The sequence below is a fragment of the Salvia splendens genome, chromosome 17 (genome assembly GCF_004379255.2).
Source record: "Salvia splendens isolate huo1 chromosome 17, SspV2, whole genome shotgun sequence".
In the NCBI taxonomy this organism is placed as follows: domain Eukaryota; kingdom Viridiplantae; phylum Streptophyta; class Magnoliopsida; order Lamiales; family Lamiaceae; genus Salvia; species Salvia splendens.
Window position 1 is genome coordinate 14,432,639 of NC_056048.1, and position 20,994 is coordinate 14,453,632.

Below are 20,994 nucleotides of genomic sequence, written 5' to 3' on the forward strand. Positions count from 1 at the left end.
GCGCTTCATTATTTGACCAATTTGGTGCATCATGAGGGTGAATTAGTCATTCTATGTAATCAAAACCGCTGAAAACGTATTGTGCGAAATTTAAGTTGGATCTCCCTACTATTTTCCATCGACTCAATACAACATCCATCATCACTCGCATTTACTCACAATCTGTCTCCCGATTCTCTCTCTCGGCGCGTCTTCCCAATTTCAAAAGCGTGCAAAAACCCTTGCCGCCGCCACTCAAAATCGCGTCGTTTTCTCGGAAATTCACCCCGGGTTGCCTTGATTTCCAATAACCCTTCCTGGTTTGAACAAGATTTTCAACAGCAGGTAGGGTTTGGTCGTTTATTTTACGATTTTCAACAATCGTTTCCCCAATGCCCGACCGTAATACATCACCCACACCACGATTCAACTGATTAGCATTAAACCTCGAGTATGTGTTGTTAAAATTTTGTAGTTTTTTGATTGTTTGCTGTTACGAGCAGATTTTATAATGACTAAAAGAGGAAGACCTTCCAATTCACAACAATCCCAGAAAGAGGGTGAGTTTTCGTTCGGCCGTTGTTCTGTTTCTCTGGTTGACATATTTTAAATTTAATCCTACATGATGTAGTCGAGTTTGTACATTATTTGCATGATTGTGTGCATTAATATAACTGATGTTTCCATTATTTTTATGTCAGTGGACATTAGTGTTACAAAATAGGCTATATTAGTGTTTTCATTACTTTCATGGATCTTCACATCATTTGATTTTATTATGCATCAAAATATCCTGTATTATGCATCATTGAACTGATGTTTTTATTTGTTAAAAAGTACCTGTAATATGTGTGTGTGCATGATTTGTTAAAACATATGCATTATATGACTATATAAATTCATTATATGCAACTGTAGAACATTTTAAAAACTGCGGGTGGTCATTGTGGAGATAGTGGATGCAGAGGTGTATTTGTCATTAACAAAATTAGTTTGTTCGTTAATTTGTATTTTATATATATCTTATATCATACATCATGCCAGTGTTAGGATTGCATTATTTGACTATGTGATTACATTATTTGCTTATGTGATTACATTATTTGACTATGTTAATGCATTATGTTGATTTCTGTTTTAAATTTTCAAACATTAACTGGAATATGTGTTAGTACATTACATTGTATAGTCTCTGCATTATGTGTACATGGTAAAGCATTATTTTCCTATACGCATGAATTATGTGTACATCTGTTTTGTATAGTCAAAGAGTAAAGGAAGTAATTGGAACATTCTTTTAAATATAAGTATATTTCATTGTAGTATTCACCTAAATGAGTACATTATATCTGTTGCTGGACAATGGAAATTTTTTGGTTGTAATGGTAATGTTCATTTGCTAGATTTATTCAAGTTCGCGCAGTATTTGATTAAAATTGTACATTATTGTAGGGAATAGTGTGCATTATTCATTTGTGTATTATTTGCTGTCATTAGTAGATTATTGTAGGTAGTTGTGTACAAATATTTTTGTTGTTTAATTTTCAGTTGTGCATTATTTCCTGCCATATGTACATTGTTGTAGGGAGTGGTGTACATTATGTTTTTTGTATATGCATCGGTTTTATACAACGTCAGTGGTTGAGATAATGTAATATTCATTGGTGCATTATTTGTTTCCTTTTGAACATTATACAGTTAATATTGTGCATTATATAATATACATGCAATACATTATTGATTTTTGGACAACAGTGAAGCAGCCGAGGGTGGACATTGACGAAGCGGTGTATGGAGCAAGTTTAATTTAGTCCCCAAGGGTTTAGCAATCCCGTGGGCTAGGGTGTACTATGGAGTAAGTAACACAACCGTCGGCAAAGTCCACGAGTTCTAGTCATACCTCTAGGGTTTAGATATCATCAACGTTAGAGAGTAGTTTTAACAAATAGACATTATGTAAAAATATTTCCATGTAATGTATTTTATTGACCCAGTAATGGACGATATGTGTCCTGTAATGGATATGTTTCAGAGACGTTTTTGTTCTGATTTTATGAGTAGTTTTATCTTATTAACATAATGTGAAAATATTTCAGTGTAATGGATTTTATTTACTCAGTAATGGACGATTTGTGTCCTATAATGTATATGTGTATGAGACGCTTTTGTTCTAATTTGTATGTGTAGTTTTAAAAAATGAAATTTAATTCATATTGTGGTGCTATAACCTAGCCCATGGGTTGCTAAACCCAAGGGGAATCATTCAAACTCTCTTTCCTTTGTGATGGTTTCGTTTGTGAGTGGGTACCACAACCTAGCCCCATGGATTGCTAAACCCAAAGGGAAAGAATTCAATTTCCTTTCAACATTATTCTCTCCAATCTGTACATTATTCACTAATTCGTGCACATTATTAGATACTATTGGTACATTATTTATTGTACCAAATCTTAAACACATTAAAAAATAAAATTGAATTCTTGTGGTGGTGCTATAACCTAGCCACATGAGTTGCTAAACCCAAAGGGGAATGATTCAAACTCTCATCCCTTTGTGATGGTTCCGTTTGTGAGTGGGTACTACAACCTAGCCCCATAGATTCTTAAACCCAAATGGCATGAATTCAATTTCCTTTCAACATTATTCTCTTCAATCTGTACATTATTCACTGATTCGTGCACATTATTAGATACTATTGGTACATTATTTGTTGTACCAAATCTTAAACGCATTAAAAAATAAAATTGAATTCTTGTGGTGGTGCTATAACCTAGCCCCATGGGTTGCTAAACCCAAGGGGAATGATTCAAACTCTCTTCCCTTTGTGATGGTTCCGTTTGTGAGTGGGTACTACAACCTAGCCCCATAGATTGCTAAACCCAAATGGCATGAATTGTTAAATGGTATAGACAACATATTTAGAGAAGAAAGCAATGGGAGAAGATTATTGTATTTTGATTGAATGATGAAATGGTACTCAACACCCATATATATATAGGGATGTTGGTGACTTTTGAGATCCTACAATAAATGTATATTCATGGAACTACACTACTATTGGAACAATGCATGCACATCTTCAATGCTTCTTGGAACTCCATTCTTGGAACTCTATTCTTCTTTAATGCTTATTGATACTTCTCCTTTTCTCAACACTCCCCTCAAATTGAGTGGTGGGATCTCCAAAACTCAATTTGGAAAGCACATCTTCAAAGCTCCTTGAGTTGACTGCTTTAGTTAGGATGTCAGCAAGTTGATCCTCAGAGCGAACAAAAGGGAGTTCGACAATCCCATTCTCAATGTTTTCTTTGATGAAGTGTCTGTCAACCTCCACATGCTTCGTTCGATCATGTTGTACTGGATTTTGTGAGATGCTTATAGCGGCTTTGTTATCACAATACAACTGGCACTTGCTTGGAGGGAGATTAATCTCTTTCATCAATCTCCTTAACCATAAAATCTCGGTCAACCCACTTTTAATCCCACGAAATTCTACTTCGGCACTCGAAAGAGCCACCACCTTCTGCTTCTTACTTCTCCATGTTACCAAATTACCTCCAACAAAGGTAAAGTAGCCTGATGTAGACTTCCTATCGTTTGGGTTCCCTGCCCAGTCAGCATCCATATAACCATGAATCTCAAGATGCTCATTTTTAGCGAACAACACTCCATGCCCTGGAGTTCCCTTCAAATACCGACAAATCCTAAGTGTTGCCTCCATGTGATCTGTCTGCGGCTTATGCATGAACTGACTTACGACCCCAACTTCATAGGCAATATCTGGCCTAATGTGCGAGAGATATATGAGTTTTCCGACTAGTCGCTGATATCGACTACGGTCAGCCAACTTGGCTCCTTCTCTGATTTGTAATCCGTGATTAACTGCCAGAGGAGTGTCTGCTGGTTTACATTCCAGTAGGCCAGTCTCTGCTAGGATGTCCAAGATATACTTCCTTTGTCGCAGAAAAATTCCTTTGGTTGACCTTAGCACTTCAATCCCAAGAAAGTACTTGAGATTCCCCAAGTCCTTCATCTCAAATTCCTGAAAAAGATTTTTCTTTAATTCCTCAATCTCTTCTAGGTCGTCACCTGTAATAATCATGTCACCAACATATATGATTAAACATGTGATCTTATCACCCTGCTTCTTAAAAAATAGCGTATGGTCTGAATTGCTCTGTGTATATCCATAGCTAATCATTGCCCCAGCAAACTTCCCAAACCATACTCTTGGAGATTGCTTCAATCCATACAAGGTCTTCCTCAATCGGCACCCTTCACCTGCTTTAAAATCTGTTGCAAAACCTGGGGGTGCCTCCATGTAAACTTCTTCTTCCTTCTTCAACTCTCCATGTAGGAAGGCATTCGTCACATCAAACTGGTGTAATGGCCAGTCCCTATTAGCAGCAATGGATAACAACACCCGAATTGTGTTCATCTTAGCTACTGGAGAGAAGGTCTCAGAATAGTCAACTCCATATGTCTGAGTATAGCCTTTTGCGACAAGTCGTGCCTTGTACCTTTCTATCGAGCCATCAGGTCTTCTTTTGATAGTGAAGACCCATCGACAACCCACTGGTCGCTTCCCTTCTGGTAGAGCACATTTCTCCCATGTGTGGTTTCGAATCAGTGCATCAATCTCTTTCTTCATTGCTTCCCTCCAATGCTTGTATTTCATAGCTTCTTCCCATGTCTGTGGTATTTCTTCTTCCTCATATAGTGCATTCTCGAAAGCCCGAGCCATCTCTGATAAATGGCCTTTGGCTAGGTTCACAACAGAGTACCGCTTTTTCTTGTCAATCCTCTCTGGCGTATACCTTTTGGGTGGAACTCCTCTGTTTGACCTTGGTGGAAGTATGTACCTCCCAGTGTCAGGGTCAACTCCTTCGACCTCGACGTCCTCAATTTCGTTTTCTTCGGCCTCAATTGAATTTTCTTCTGCACTTACAGTGTTAGCCAAATAATTATCTGTATCCACAGGATTACTTACATTGGATAACCTTAACGGAGAAATATTTGAGGCGATGCCACTTTCTACGATGGACTCTACTACATCAGAGACTTGCTCAGCGGAATTGCTTACTGTTTTCTCTGATAGATCCGCATCAGGATTGCTTGGCGTTGGCAGTGGCATTGAGATCCAACTTAGCCGGTCCGTATCATTGTTATCCCTAACATTACTCTCCCCCTGACCGCTAAGATGGGTAAAGAAGTACTCAGTTTCAAGAAAGTTGCAGTTCATTGTAACAAACATCCGGTTGGACTTTGGATCGAAACACCTATACCCCTTTTGATTTACCCCATATCCTACAAAAACGCATTTGATAGCGCAAGGGGATAGTTTAGTTCTTTCATGTTTAGGAATGTGGACAAAAACGGAGCATCCGAAGACGCGAGGTTCAAGAGTCAAGGGCAGAGGAATTTTTGTGAAGGTGAACAAGACTTGTAGAGGAGTTTTGTGTTTGAGAATACTTGTGGGCAATCGGTTTAAGAGATAGGCTGAGGTGGCAATGGCTTCTGGCCAGAAGTGTTTCGGGGCTTTTGACTCTATAAGCATAGAACGAGTCATTTCGAGGAGAGATCGATTTTTCCTTTCAGCCACACCGTTTTGTTCGGGAAGTATGAGCACATGTGGTTTGGTGTATAAGGCCTTTGTTTTGGAAGAGTTGTTTCATGGTAGAATTAACGAACTCCCCCCCATTATCTGACCGAAGGACCTGAATCGTTTTGTGAAACTGAGTTTGGATTAGGTTATAGAAATGGGTAAAGTGTGACAAAACTTCAGATTTTTGTTTCATGAAATATATCCAGGTCATGCGAGTGCAATCATCCACAAAAACTAAGAAATATCGAAAACCTTGCCCCCAATAACTGGTGCGGGCCCCCAAACATCAGAGTGTACTAAGGCAAATGGGGTTTCAACACGAGTATTACTTAATGGGTAAGAGTTCCGATGACTTTTGGATAAAAGACAAGTTTCACAGTACATGTCTTGCTTAGGAATAATACTAGGAAATAACAATTTTAAGTAACCGATAGATGGATGACCCAAGCGCCGATGCCAAAGCCAAGCTTTCCGGTCAGCTGATCCGTGTGTTAACATGGCAGTCCCTTTTGAGCTATCTCATCCACATAGTAAAGCCCATCACGTTTAGTGCCACGCCCAATTATCTCTCCGGTTCGGATATCCTGCAACAGACAAAATTGTGGCAGCATCAGTAACGTACAATTCAATTCCTTTGTGACATGACTAATGGATAATAACTTATGAGACATCGAAGGAATATATAGACAATTTGATAACTGCAAAGTTGGGAAAATGTTAACGGTTCCAACCCCCTCAACCACCGTAAATTCCCCATTGGCAGTTTGGATATGAGATTTTAGAGGTTTCTGATGGTTGGTAAGGTCTGAGGCATCTTATGTTATGGTATCAGTTGCCCCACAGTTTTTCTCATGGCCATTAGATACTGCACACACAACTCCAAGCTTCTCGAGAGGCTGAAATCGATTTTGGCAAGTGGTTTGGGAATTTATGGAATTTTCAGGAGATTTGGGGGCTAATTGTGACTGAGAATTTTGGTGGGGTAAAACCTGCAATTTCCCAAAGATTTGGGGGCTTCCAATAAAAGAGCCCCCTAACCCTAATCTACCTGAATCGGGCACCGCCTCTCCCCTCATCAATTCTTCACTCCAATCGTGAATTACACTCCCACTTCCGCTGGCAACGAAGTTTGCTGCCCCGGTTGTGTTCCCCGGCTGAGCAGCTTCATTTCTGGTCCTTCCTCCTGGCTGGACAGCACCGGAGGTTTGCGCGACCCCCTGCACGGCGTTGCCTCCGTCGCCTCCAACTGCTGCGGCGGCGTGCCCGCCACGGTTCCAGGGTGTTTGCGGTTGCGGCGGCTTGCCGTGCTTCTCTTCCCACCAATCTGGATATCCAACTAGTTCAAAGCATGAATCTTTTGTGTGTCTTTTCCGTTTGCAGTAGGAACACACCAATTTTGACTTGTCTTCTTCATCACTTCGCCGATTTCTATCATTGCCACTGCCGCGACCACCACTGTTGCTGCCGCGACCACCATCGCGAGAGCCGCCGGTAGGGTTCTGCCACCCTCGGATGGCGAGGCCAATTCCAATTCCATCCATGGCAGCTGCTCCGCCGGTGTTTGCCTGTTGTAACACTCGGAGTCGTGTCTCCTCCTGCTGAATCAGGTTGTACGCATAGTCGACGGAGGGAAGCGGGTCCATTTTCAGTATCTCCCTCTTGGTTGTTTCATATTTGCTATCAATTGCATAGAGAAACTGACATACTCTCTGATCTTGTATGAATTTGTTATGAATCTCCATATCCTCTGGACATTTCATTGGGTTCGTCTGTTTTTGGTCGATTGAAATCCAGATCTCTCCCAACCGGCTCCATATTTCTTCTAATGAGCTGCTTCCTTGTCTCAGTGTGGTTGCTTTGAACTGAAGATCATACACCTGGATTTTATCTCTTCCGCTCCCATATGTGACGGCCAACGCATCCCATATATGCTTTGCCGTCGGATGTTGTGAAACTCGACTGACCAGTCGAGGCTCAATGTTTTGTATTAACCAAGTGATCACACAGTGATCGGCTTGTTCCCATTGTATGAAGGCTGGATCGGTTCGCGGTGTGGAAGGAGGCACTCCGGTGACGTGAGATACCATTCCCCGACCGCTTATTGCCGTCTTCATCAATACGGACCAAAGGGCGTAATTTTCTCCATTCAACTTATTCCCACCAATGTGGAGGGGCTGCGTGTCAATTCTGAATGGCATGGCAGCTGTTTCTGGTGGATTTGGTTGGTTCATCGCAAAACTATTGCGCATAAAGTTGGCAAATTGCCGGGCAAATTCATCTGCCATAGATGAATCTGAGGTTTCGGTTACTATATAGTTGTCATTTGACATTTTGGTTATGGTTATAGGTACAGCGGAAAAAGGAAAAACAAAAAAACGGGAAGGGGCCGAGAAAGGTATCAAGGACGATGATGATACCTTATCTGAGTCCAAACCCGCTCTGATACCATGTTAAATGGTATAGACAACATATTTAGAGAAGAAAGCAATGAGAGAAGATTATTGTATTTTGATTGAATGATGAAATGGTACTCAACACCCATATATTTATAGGGATGTTGGTGACTTATGAGATCCTACAATAAATGTATATTCATGGATCTACACTACTATTGGAACAATGCATGCACATCTTCAATGCTTCTTGGAACTCCATTCTTGGAACTCTATTCTTCTTTAATGCTTATTGATACTTCCCATTTTCTCAACGTGAATTCAATTTCCTTTCAACATTATTCTCTTCAATCTGTGCATTATTCAATGATCCGTGCATATTATTAGATACCGTTGGTACATTATTTGCTGTAACAAATCTTAATGTGAAAATATTTCAGTGTAATGGATTTTATTTACTCAGTAATGGACGATTTGTGTCCTATAATGTATATGTGTATGAGACGCTTTTGTTCTGATTGTATGAGTAGTTTTAAAAAATAAAATTTAATTCATGATGTGGTGCTATAACCTAGCCCATGGGTTGCTAAACCCAAGGGGAATAATTCAAACTCTCTGCCCTTTGTGATGGTTCTGTTTGTGAGTGGGTACCACAACCTAGCCCCATGGATTGCTAAACCCAAAGGGCAAGAATTCAATTTCCTTTCAACATTATTCTCTCCAATCTGTACATTATTCAATGTTTCGTGCGCATTATTAGATACTATTGATACATTATTTGTTGTACCAAATCTTAAACGCATTAAAAAATAAAATTGAATTCTTGTGGTGGTGCTATAACCGAGCCCAATGGGTTGCTAAACCCAAGGGGAATGATTCAAACTCTCTTTCCTTTGTGATGGTTCCGTTTGTGAGTGAGTATTACAACCTAGCCCCATAGATTGCTAAACCCAAAGGGCATGATGAATTTAATTTCATTTCAACATTATTCTCTTCAATCTGTACATAATTCACTGATTCATGCACATTATTAGATACTATTGGTACATTATTTGTTGTACCAAATCTTAAACGCATTAAAAAATAAAATTGAATTCTTGTGGTGGTGCTATAACCTAGCCCCATGGGTTGGTAAACCCAAGGGGATTGATTCAAACTATCTTCCCTTTGTGTTGGTTCCGTTTGTGAGTGAGTACTACAACCTAGCCCCATAGATTGCTAAACCCAAAGGGCATGAATGCAATTTCCTTTCAACATTATTCTCTTCAATCTGTGCATTATTCAATGATTCATGCACATTATTATATACTTTTGGTTCATTATTTGCTGTAATACAATGAAGAAATTAACTAAATTACTTTCTTATTGTTAAAAAAAATGAAACCAATCGAGGAATACTTCCAGAATTCGGGTTTAGGCGAGAAACTACACCACCATACGTGTTCAACGTAGAAAATCGAGTCAAGTATGTGAGAGAAGAAAGAGAAATTACGAAGGAATACGAAATAAAAACAAACTAAAATACCTTCTTCCCTAATTGAAAACACCAAAACTTATGAAGGAAATCAATAGTAACTTCTCAAAATTATGACAGACGAATGGAATATGAGTTTTGTGATTTGCAGCAATGTACACCGTGAAAATGGATGAGAGAAGAATTAAATATGGAAAATAAATTAGAAAATATACTTACCAAACTTAATGGAGAGAATTATGGAATTGAAATAACCGCTGCAAAAAAACTCTCCCAAAAATGCTCTTTTCGAATTAATTTAATAATATAAATAATGAAAACAAGCTTAAATTTCGGCCATCAGATCTTGAAAATAGAGGGTCGAGATTGAGAAGGAAATCGAACAAATGATGGGAAAAGGATATGATCACATCCCTATATATATATATATATATATATATATATATATTATAATGATAACCCATATTTATGTGATAACTCTATAACTAAATCTCCACCACACCTTTTTAAAATATGTGGTCTAGATTTAATCTAACAAAACTATGAGTTTCTTGTCTTGAGGGAAAGGCAGCTGGTTGAGGTGTAGTGCTATTCAACTTTCACATTGTAACTAATGAAAACTAAATTCTTATTCTCTCTTTTTGTTCTTGATGATGGGCGAATTTTTGATGGTAATAAATGCAGGTAATAAATATAGATCACGACACAGAAAGTTACGTGGTTCGATTTACTGAGGTAAATCTACGTCCACGGGAAGAAAGGAGGGCAAATTTGTATTGCTTGATCTGGATTACAGCTTACAATACTGACTTGCTATATGAGATTCGATATCTAGAGAGCTTAACCCTTGTCTATCTGATCTAAGTTCTATTTATACATTTGAACCAAGATCGTGGCTTGCAGGTTGACAACTGCTTCATACCACTAGATAGATCGTGGGTGTAGTGGAGGTCGTGGAGGTCCTGCATGGGTTCACTATCTCCTTGTTCGGTCGAATACTGAGACCGAACTGCTGAACTTTGCCGATCAGCTTTTGCCGATCTGAGAGTAGAGCTTGATTGGTTCTTTTGCCGATCTGAGAGTAGAGCTTGATTGGTTGGCTTTTACCGAGCTGTAGGCTGCGACCGAACTCTTTGGTTGTGCCGAACCGAACTGAACTCTTTGGTCGTGCCGAACTGATACTCTTTCTTGGGTTTTGGGCTAATGGGCCGTCACTGCTATTGGGCTCGCCATTAGGGTTTAGTTGTTTAGTTCGTACCCCATCACTACCCCCCGAAAAGCGAAGTGAATCACTTCGGCATTTTGGATGAGTATAAGGGGGAGGCTGACGTCAGGGGACGTGCCATGCGCGTGTCTGCATTAAATGCGATAGCAAATCCGGCCGTTGAATCCAGAAAAAGGGGGATTTGAAACGGCGCTACGGATTTGAAATGCCTCTGTGAATCTGATAAATATTACCATTTTCCATCATTGGAACACTTTTGCTATTGTCAATAGTCTGCATTCTCTCTCTTTTGCGCAAAATTTCCTTCCGCTCCTTCAAGAATTTCTTCAGAACTTCTTCAGACTTTCAAAGAGTAAGAATCATGTCTTCTTCTTCTTCTTCTGAGTCAGGTAGCGGTAGGAAAGGGGGTAAGGGATCTTCTAGCCGGAAAGAGTCCGGGGAGAAGACCGTAGAATACTTTCACAGCATCTTGAGTAAGGACACTGTGATATCCCTACACGGAAAATATCTTCTTCCCGGGTGGTGATTCCCGACGACGATCATAGGGCTAACTCGCCGCCGGAGGGTTATGCCACCGTTTACGAAGCCTGCTTAGAATGCGGGCTTCGTTTCCCTCTTCCCCCACCTTTTGTAGAGCTTCTTGATTTTTTCCAACTCCCTTTAGGTCAGGTGACTCAGAATTCTTGGAGGCACTTATCGGCCTTTGCTGCCGAACTGCGTAGGCTAGATAAGGATCTGTCTCTGAGGGCAATCCTTAATTTCTTCCAGTTTAAGAGGAAGGGATCTTGGTTTTACTTGATCCCTTTACAGCCCTTTAGAGCCTTTTGTAAAACCAAATGGCCGAAATGGCAAAATCGTTTCTTTTTTTATAATAGGACTTCGGCTTCGGACTTTTCCTGGAGAGGGCCGAAGTCCGTTATTCCTCATCCTCGGGTAGAACCGTTGGACGAGCTCGAGGCCGAGCTCAATAAGATTCCCATGATTAGGAAGCCGTACTTGGAGTCTGAGCTCGTCAAGGGCGACTTCGTGTTCGACTCCTCGTCTTCGGACGACGAGACTGAGGGTGAGGATTTCTTTTTTATGCATTACTGCCTTGACGACGAAAACTAACCTTGTTTTCTTGCTTTTTGGCAGTGAACTTGCTAAACAAGCTCGGTCGCAAATCCTCCGAATCTAAGGAACCGGAGAGGCCGAAAACCACCAGCTCGGCGTCTGATGCCGAGAAGAATCCGAAGAGGCAAAAGACCTCTTCGGATCCAAGGAAGCCGGAGTCGACTTCGGCAAAGGGGAAGGCGAAGCTTCAGAAGCCCCCAAGAGCGCCAGAGAAAGACGTGGTCTTGGCGCCTCCTTCGGAACATATCTGTGAGCCCTTTTTATGGCCCACGGACTTCGCCGAGGTGAATTCTCTTCTTGATTTTCTGGCCTTGCTTTTTTCCTGTATTTTTTGTGGCCCCTCGGTTGACTTTTTCCTTTTTCCATTTTCAGAGGAACGATATGCTCAGCAAGCTCGTCGCAGTTGAACTCTCTAAAGCGTCCAGCGACTATGCTGAGATGCAGAGGAAGTTGACTGCTGCTCGTCACCAGGCCGAACAGGCTAGGGCAGACTTTGAGAAGGCAAGGGCTGCTAGGATCTCGGCTCAGGATGAGGCACAGCGGGCAAAAAACGAGCTCATTATCCAGAGAGAGCAGTCGAAACAGAGGGAGGCTGCTGCCGTGGTTGCCCAAGGGGAGGCTCTCCGTGCTTTCGCGGAGAAACTCTTTTTGAGCAATCAATTTTCGGCCTTTGTCGGTGATCTGCTGAAACTGATGACCGATAATGCTGAGCAGGGACCCGAAGTCGTCCTGCCGCTGTATGGCCGAGAAATTGCAGCTCGTCTCCAGAGTCTGCCGCTCCTTGACGAGCTCGCGTCTTCCTCGGTCCTGCTTTCTGCTGACCGAGTCCGTAATTGCCGAGCTGACCGGGACGAGAACATGGAGGCCATCTTTGCCTCCTTGGGACCTGTTTCACCCGCTCCAATTTTCCAAGGAGAGGGTGAGCAGGAAAACGAGGCCGGCAAGGAGACCGAGCAGCCGGATCGGCAGACCGGCGACGGGCAGGCCGAGCAGGAGGTGCAGCAGATCGGCTATGGGGGCGCCGAGCAGGCTGGGGGGAGTAGGGAGGCTGAGGCTGAAGCCGAGGTGGACAAGGAGGGAGAAGCTGAAACCCGGAGGGGAGCCGGAGATGAAACTGGCGGAGTATGATTTCATCTCCCTTCTCTTAGTTTAGTTTCTTTCTTCCTTCTTGTAAAATGGCCTTGAAGCCCTCCTTGTGTAAAAAAATTTTTTTTCTTATGAATGAAAAAATTTTCTTTCTACACTCGTGTCTTCGTATGGCTTTTCTTGATCTCTTTTACTCCTGTTGTGGTTTACTGCCTGCTCGGTAAGCTGAAATGCCGAACTGACCTAGCTGCTTTGTATTCTTTAACTCTAAGGAGCTGGAGGTACCTCACTGGAAGCGGCTATACTCTTCGGCTTTAAACGAAGCTGAGAAAAAAGCCATAGAGGACCAGATGAAGTATGACGAACTCTTGGCTCGTTCAGTGGAGCTGGAGTCCGACAATAAGGACTTAGAGTCCATAAGGAAGGATCTGGAGGCCGAGCTGGATATTGTCGTCGCTGAGAGGACTGCATATGAGGATTTCATCTGCGGACGCGGGGGAATGAGCATATCTGAAGTTCAGAATCAAGTTGATGAACTGTGGGAGGAGCTTCATGTACTCCGGAGGAACAATGCGCTGGAGAGCTCGGCTTGCCAACAAGTTGTGAAATCATTGCGGCGCTGGGCTTCTCGGTACGACATCATTCTTTCCCGGCGTCCTTCAATCGAGAGATTCCTTAGGCATTTCCCGCCAACAGATGCTCACACTCCAGCTCAAACCTCTGATCCACTTGCTCAAAATCCTACTCCAAATCAGCAACGAACTCAGGAGCAACCGGAAACGTCAAGACGAGAACGGACTCAGGAGCAACCGGAAACGTCAAGACAAGGACGGACTGAAGTTCGTAGAGGAGCTGTGATTATGAGTGAGCAAGATCAACAAATGCTTCGTGAAGAGACTCTTCGCCGCCGAGGTGCCAGAACTTCCCGGACTCAGGGAAGAGGCGGTAGGTCGATCAGAGCATCTCGTCGACCTGCTTATTCTTCAGCTGCCCGGAACGCCCGAACTCGGCTTCACGAGGATTTTTTGAATAGGTGGCTCAACTTTAGCAACCGTGGACAGTAGAATAGTCCTTTGTAATAGCGTAACGCCTTCTCGTAGGGCAGCGGAGTTGTATGCCGAACAAGACTTAATAAATGAAATTTTTTTCATTTCGCTTCTATCACTGCGTACTTACAGTTCAGCGATTTTATTTCGCTTCTATCACTGCGTACTTACAGTTCAGCGATTTTTTATTTCATTTATTGTACTCGTCCTCGGTCTTATGAAGTAAACTTCTTTGACCGGACTCGTCCTCGGTCTTATGAAGTAAACTTCTTTGACCGGACTCGTCTTTGGTCTTATGAAGTGAACTTCTTTGACCGGACTCGTCCTTGGTCTTATGAAGTAAACTTCCTTGACCGGACTTAGTCCTCGGTCTTATGAAATAAACTTCTTTGACCGGACTTGGTTTGTGTCCTAATTTGGCGAGTTTTATCGCTTGGATCGGACTTTCCCTTTGTTAACCGAAGTGGTCTTATGAAGTAAAATCTTCTTTGACCGGACTTGGTTTGTGTCCTAATTTGGCGAGTTTTATCGCTCGGATCGGACTTTCCCTTTGTTAACCGAAGTGGTCTTATGAAGTAAAACCTTCTTTGACCGGACTTGGTTTGTGTCCTAATTTGGCGAGTTTTATCGCTCGGATCGGACTTTCCCTTTGTCCTAATTTGGCGAGTTTTATCGCTCGGATCGGACTTTCCCTTTGTCCTAATTTGGCGAGTTTTATCGCTCGGATCGGACTTTCCCTTTGTCCTAATTTGGCGAGTTTTATCGCTCGGATCGGACTTTCCCTTTTTGCAGTTCGTTTCAGACGAACTGCTTGTTTCTTAAGCTGAATTGTGGAGTCTTGTATCTTTCTGAGAAGCTTGGACTCACAATTGTCTTTAATACATGTTCTAAAAAGGGGATCAGCCTTTAAAGAACAAGATACCTCAGTAACATTTGTAAGAGACGACACGCACATAGAGAGACAACGCACATAAAGACAAATAAAAAAGACGAAAAAGGTTTTAAACTTTTATAAAACGACAAGCATGAAAAACAAGTAAAAAACAAAGAAAGCACATACCCCTAGGACCGAACTAGACACAAGACTGACTGACCGGACTGTCTCTTACAAATGGAACTTCTTGAGGTTGGAAATGTGCCATGTTCGGGGTACTTGTTCTCCTGACATGTGAGTCAATTTATAAGACCCTTTGCCGAGGACTTCTGACACCCGATATGGACCTTCCCATGTGGGTTCGAGTTTGCCCAGCTTTTCTGCTCGGCTTACTTCATTGTTTCTCAAGACGAGATCTCCCACTTGAAATTGCAGCTTTTTCACCCTTTGGATATAATACCGGGCTACTTGCTCCTTGTACTTGGCTGCTTTTATGCAGGCCAATTCTCTTCTTTCTTCGGCAAGATCTAGTTCGGCTCTCAGTCCGTCCTCATTCAGTTCTGCTGAGAAATTAAGAGTTCGGGGACTGGGTATACCGATCTCAACCGGAATCACGGCTTCAGTGCCGTACACCAGACTGTACGGAGTTTCACCGTTTGAGGTTTTTGGTGTAGTTCGGTAAGACCATAGGACTTGAGGAAGATTTTCTACCCATTGTCCTTTGGCTTGTTCTAACCGAGCTTTTAAACCTTTCACCAGAATACGGTTTGTTACTTCCGTTTGTCCGTTTGCTTGTGGGTGAGAGACCGAAGTGAACCGCTGTTGAATATTCAGCTCTTGGCACCAATTCTTGAATGTCTTGTCGGTGAACTGAGTCCCATTATCCGAAATGAGGATATGGGGTATGCCAAATCGGCAAACTATGTTCTTCCAGACAAAATCCAATGCCTTCGAGCTCGTTATCGTAGCTAATGGTTCAGCCTCCACCCACTTCGCGAAGTAATCCACGGCAACGATAAGGAATTTCATTTGCCGAGGAGCTTGTGGTAGTGGTCCTACTATGTCTATGCCCCATTGCATAAAAGGCCAAGGGCTTTGCATAGCACATAGATCGGTCTGCGGCATCCTTGGGATATTTGCATGGATTTGGCACTTCGTACATGTCTTGACGAGCTGCACTGCTTCTTGTACCAAAGTTGGCCAATAATATCCCCATCTCAGAACTTTTTTAGCTAAAGCTCTAGCTCCGATGTGGCTACCGCAAGGTCCTTCATGAACTTCTCTAAGGATGTAGTCCGTCTCTTCTGGTCCTACACATCGCAATAACGGTTGAAGGTAGGACTTTCTGTATAGGACTCCTTCATGAAGTTCATACCGAAGTGCTCGGCATGTGATTTTCCGAGCTTCTCTCTTATCCTCGGGCAGTTGTCCTTGATCTAGATACTGTAAGATCGGCGTCATCCAGTTCGGCGAGCTGGTTACTGAATGTACCTCAGCTTCATCAATGCTTCGGTGTAGTAATTCCTCCACCTTTGAGCTCGGATATGAGGCCAACTTACTTAAAGTATCTGCTCGGCTGTTTTCCGCTCTGGGAATGCGGATTATCCGAAAATAAGAGAAACTTCGGCTAATGCTTTGCGCTTTGTCCAAGTATTTTTTCATCCTCTCATCTCGGGCTTCACTTGTACCCAGCATGTGATTCACTATGACTTGTGAATCACAATGGATTTTGAGAGATTTGACAAATAGACTTTGCGCTAATTGAAGTCCGGCAAGGAGGGCTTCGTATTCGGCTTCGTTATTAGTAGTTGGGAATAAGAACCGAAGTGAATAAGTTACCTCGTGTCCGTCGGGAGCGATAAGTAGAATACCAGCTCCACTTCCCGTCTTATTCGAAGCTCCATCTACGAATCCACTCCAGCAGTCCGGCGGCTCTACTTCGGATTCCTGGGGCTGTGTTAGTTCGTCATTGGCAGGATTTTTCTGTTCGGCAATAACAGGGATTGCTTGATCGAACTTTGCCTCTGCAAGAAAATCTGCCAAGGCTTGTCCCTTGATGGCTTTCCGAGGTAGATATTCTATTGAGTGTTCTCCCAGCTCTATGGCCCACTTGGCAATTCTGCCTGATGCTTCAGGCTTAGTCAAAACTTGCCGAAGTGGAAGATCGGTTAAGACGCATACCTTGTGAGCATAGAAATATGGCCGCAGTCTCCTTGCTGCATTTACTAATGCCAGAGCAATTTTTTCCAGAGGTTGATACCTTGTTTCTGGACCTCTTAATGCTCGGCTTGTAAAGTAGATGGGAAGCTGCTTTAGGCCTTCTTCTCGTACAAGCACCGCGCTAATGGTTTGATCTGATGCCGCTAAGTATAAGAATATCACTTCGGCATCTGTTGGAGCAGAGAGAATAGGAAGCTCGGCTAAATAACTTTTGAGCTCGTCAAAAGCCTTTTTCTGCTCGACTCCCCACTCAAACTTTGGTGCCTTCTTCAACACATTGAAGAACGGCATTTGCTTTTCGGCTGCTTGGGAAAGGAATCTATTCAGTGCGGCTAGACATCCAGTTAGCCTTTGCACATCATGTATGGACTTCGGCGTTGCCATGTTCTGAACAACTTGAACTTTTAGCGGATTTGCCTTGAGTCCTTCCTTTGAAACCCAACAACCTAGAAACTTTCCCGAATCTACCAAAAAGGTACATTTTTGGGGATTGAGTTTGAGGTTGGCTTTTCGGAGCACGTCGAGAGTGGACTTGAGATTGTCTTCGTACTCCGAAGTGCTTCTGCTTTTAACGACTATGTCGTCAACATACACTTCAACCTCTTTTCCGATTAGGTGCCGAAATAGCTTGTCAACCATCCTTTGATATGTGGCTCCGGCATTCTTTAAACCGAATGGCATCTTTTTGTAAGCAAAAATGCCGAAGTCAGTAATGAAAGCCGTTTTTGAAGCATCACTCTCATCCATTAAAACTTGGTGATATCCTTTGTATAAATCAAGAAAACAAAAAATTTCGAAGCCTATCAAAGCTTCTACTTTTTTATCTATGTTCGGAAGGGGATAGCAATCTTTAGGACAGTGCTTGTTTAGATCGGTAAAATCTATGCACATCCGCCATCCTCCCTCTTTTTTCTTGATCATCACAGGGTTGGCCACCCAAGAAGGATATTTCACTTCAAATAACACATCCGCTTTCAGTAATTGGCGGACTTCGTCATGGATGACTTGACTTCTTTCTGCCGCAAAGAGTCTTTGCTTCTGTTTTATAGGCCGGACTGAAGGATCAATATTTAACCGATGTGTAATTACCTCGGGGGGCACTCCGGTCATGTCCAACGGCGACCACGCAAAGACGTCTTTGTACTCTGAGGAGCTGGATGGTCTTTTCCCGGGGTAGAGGTGTTCCCGCGAAACCGATCTTCACCGTTCTGGATGGATCATCTTCATATAACCGAACTTCCATCGAGTTCGGCTCCGGTGTGACTTCGGTCATTTCGCCTGCCTCTGACTCCGGCTGCTGTGATTGCTATGCTTGATGGTGCCGATCTGATTGCTCGGCACTTTTAAGCGCAATCTGCAAACACTCTTTTGCTCTCTTTTGATCACCTCGGATGACCGCTATCCCTCCTTTAGTGGGGATCTTGATGGTGAGGTGATAAGTAGAGCAAATGGCCCGAACTGTGTTGAGCCAGTCTCTTCCCAGTATAATGTTGTACGGGGACCGAGCTTTTACCACAAAGAACTCGATCATCGTACTGGAGCTTGTAGGCGCTCTTCCCACCGTAATCGGAAGGCTGATAATACCTTCAGGGCGGGTGTCCTCCTGGGCGAAACTTTTCAGAGGAAGCGGAGCCGGACTGAGCCGAGCTGGATCCACTTCCAGTTTATCGAAACATTCTTTAAAAAGAATGCTAACTGACGCTCCTGTATCCACGAACACTCTGTGGATCAGTTTGTTTGCCACTCCGGCTTGAATGACAATGGCGTCTTGATGAGGAGAGATGGCCGGGACGGGATCGGCATCTGAAAATGTAATCACTTCGTCCTGCTTCAGCCTTTTATGCGTTGGCTCTTCTCGATTGAAGCCTCTGCGCTCTGACTTCAGGGACGATTTAGTCTTCCCGGCTGGGAGAGCGTCAATAGTCTGGATTACTCCATCATATTGCGGCTCGTCATCGTCTTCGGGATCCTGTTGCCTTTTCGGATCCTGAGGAGCGCAGTTCGCACCTCTCTGCTTCTTGTTCTTTTTCGGCTGCTTGCTTTGGTATTTTTTTAACGTCCCTGCTTTCACAAGAACATCAATACCTGCAGCCAAATGTCGGCACTCCTCGGTATCGTGACCGTGGTCTTGATGGAAGGAGCAATAATTATCCTGACTTCGGCGCGCGGCCGATTTCGTCATCCGCTTTGGCTTTTCGAACATATCGGAATGCAGTTCGAAAATTTCCGCTCTCGACTTGTTCAACGGTACGAACTGAGCGGGCGGTTTCTCAAGATCGAGACGTGGTCCCAATCTGCCTTGTACCGGTGCCCTTTGAATTCTTTCAAAAGGAGTTCGGCGAGGAAGCCTCTGATTGCTATGATCGGGCTTCTTTTTGTCTCCTCTAGATGAGCTGTCTAAAGACCGTTTTCGACGGTCTGCCTCATCGGCACGAGAAAACTGGTCCGCAATGTCCCACATCTCTTGAGCTGTTTGCGGACTGCATTCAACAAGCTTCCTGTAGAGAGCTCCTGGCAGTATTCCATTTTGGAATGCCGAAATGACAAGTAGATCATTGAGATCATCTACTTGTAGGCATTCCTTGTGGAACCTCGTCATGAAGTCGCTAATTTTTTCATCGCGACCTTGACGAATAGAAAGCAGCTGAGCCGAAGTGATTCGGGCTTCCGCTTTCTGGAAGAATCTCCTATGAAAAGCATCCATTAGATCTCTGTAAGATCTAATGCTGCCTTGAGGGAGGCTATCAAACCACCTCCTTGCGTTCCCGATGAGCAGCTCGGGAAACAGCTTACACATGTGAACCTCATTGAGACCTTAGTTCGCCATATTATACTGATAGCGTCCCAAGAAATCATGAGGATCCACTAACCCGTCATAAGTCATTGACGGAGTTCGGTAATTCTGCGGCAACGGAGTTCGGGTGATATCATCCGAGAATGGAGTCTTCAGCGCTCCATACATGGCGAACCCGACATCTCTTCGGTATGGTGGAGATGGAGTTCTCCTGTGATTCCGGTAACGAGGAGGAAGAGGAACATGTCGGTGGTGAGGATTCTTTCTCCGGGGAGATGCGACACTACTGCGGTAGTGACTTTCATGTCTGGATGGAGAGGGAGAATCCGCCGTTTTCGTCTCCGGCTTTTGGCCTGTTTGCAGGAATGTTAAGAATTCATCCTGCTTCTCGGCCAAAAACAACTTGACAGCCTCGTTCAAACCGGGCTGCTGAGAAAACTCGGTGCGACGACTTCTGGAGTGGCTTGTCCCTTCACCGTGAGGACTGGAGACAGATTTCTCACGAGGCTGTTTTCCAGACCGACGGGCTGGACTAGCTTCCTCATGGTTATCACGGACGGAAGCACGGGTATTATGTGATCTGGTATGCATTTTTTTGGTGGAAGAGGATCAAAAACTCGCTTTTATCACAGATTTGGTTCTTATGTTCCCACAGACGGCGCCAGTGATGATGGGCGAATTTTTGATGGTAATAAATGCAGGTAATAAATATAGATCACGACACAGAAAGTTACGTGGTTCGATTTACTGAGGTAAATCTACGTCCACGGGAAGAAAGGAGGGCAAATTTGTATTGCTTGATCTGGATTACAGCTTACAATACTGACTTGCTATATGAGATTCGATATCTAGAGAGCTTAACCCTTGTCTATCTGATCTAAGTTCTATTTATACATTTGAACCAAGATCGTGGCTTGCAGGTTGACAACTGCTTCATACCACTAGATAGATCGTGGGTGTAGTGGAGGTCGTGGAGGTCCTGCATGGGTCCACTATCTCCTTGTTCGGTCGAATACTGAGACCGAACTGCTGAACTTTGCCGATCAGCTTTTGCCGATCTGAGAGTAGAGCTTGATTGGTTCTTTTGCCGATCTGAGAGTAGAGCTTGATTGGTTGGCTTTTACCGAGCTGTAGGCTGCGACCGAACTCTTTGGTTGTGCCGAACCGAACTGAACTCTTTGGTCG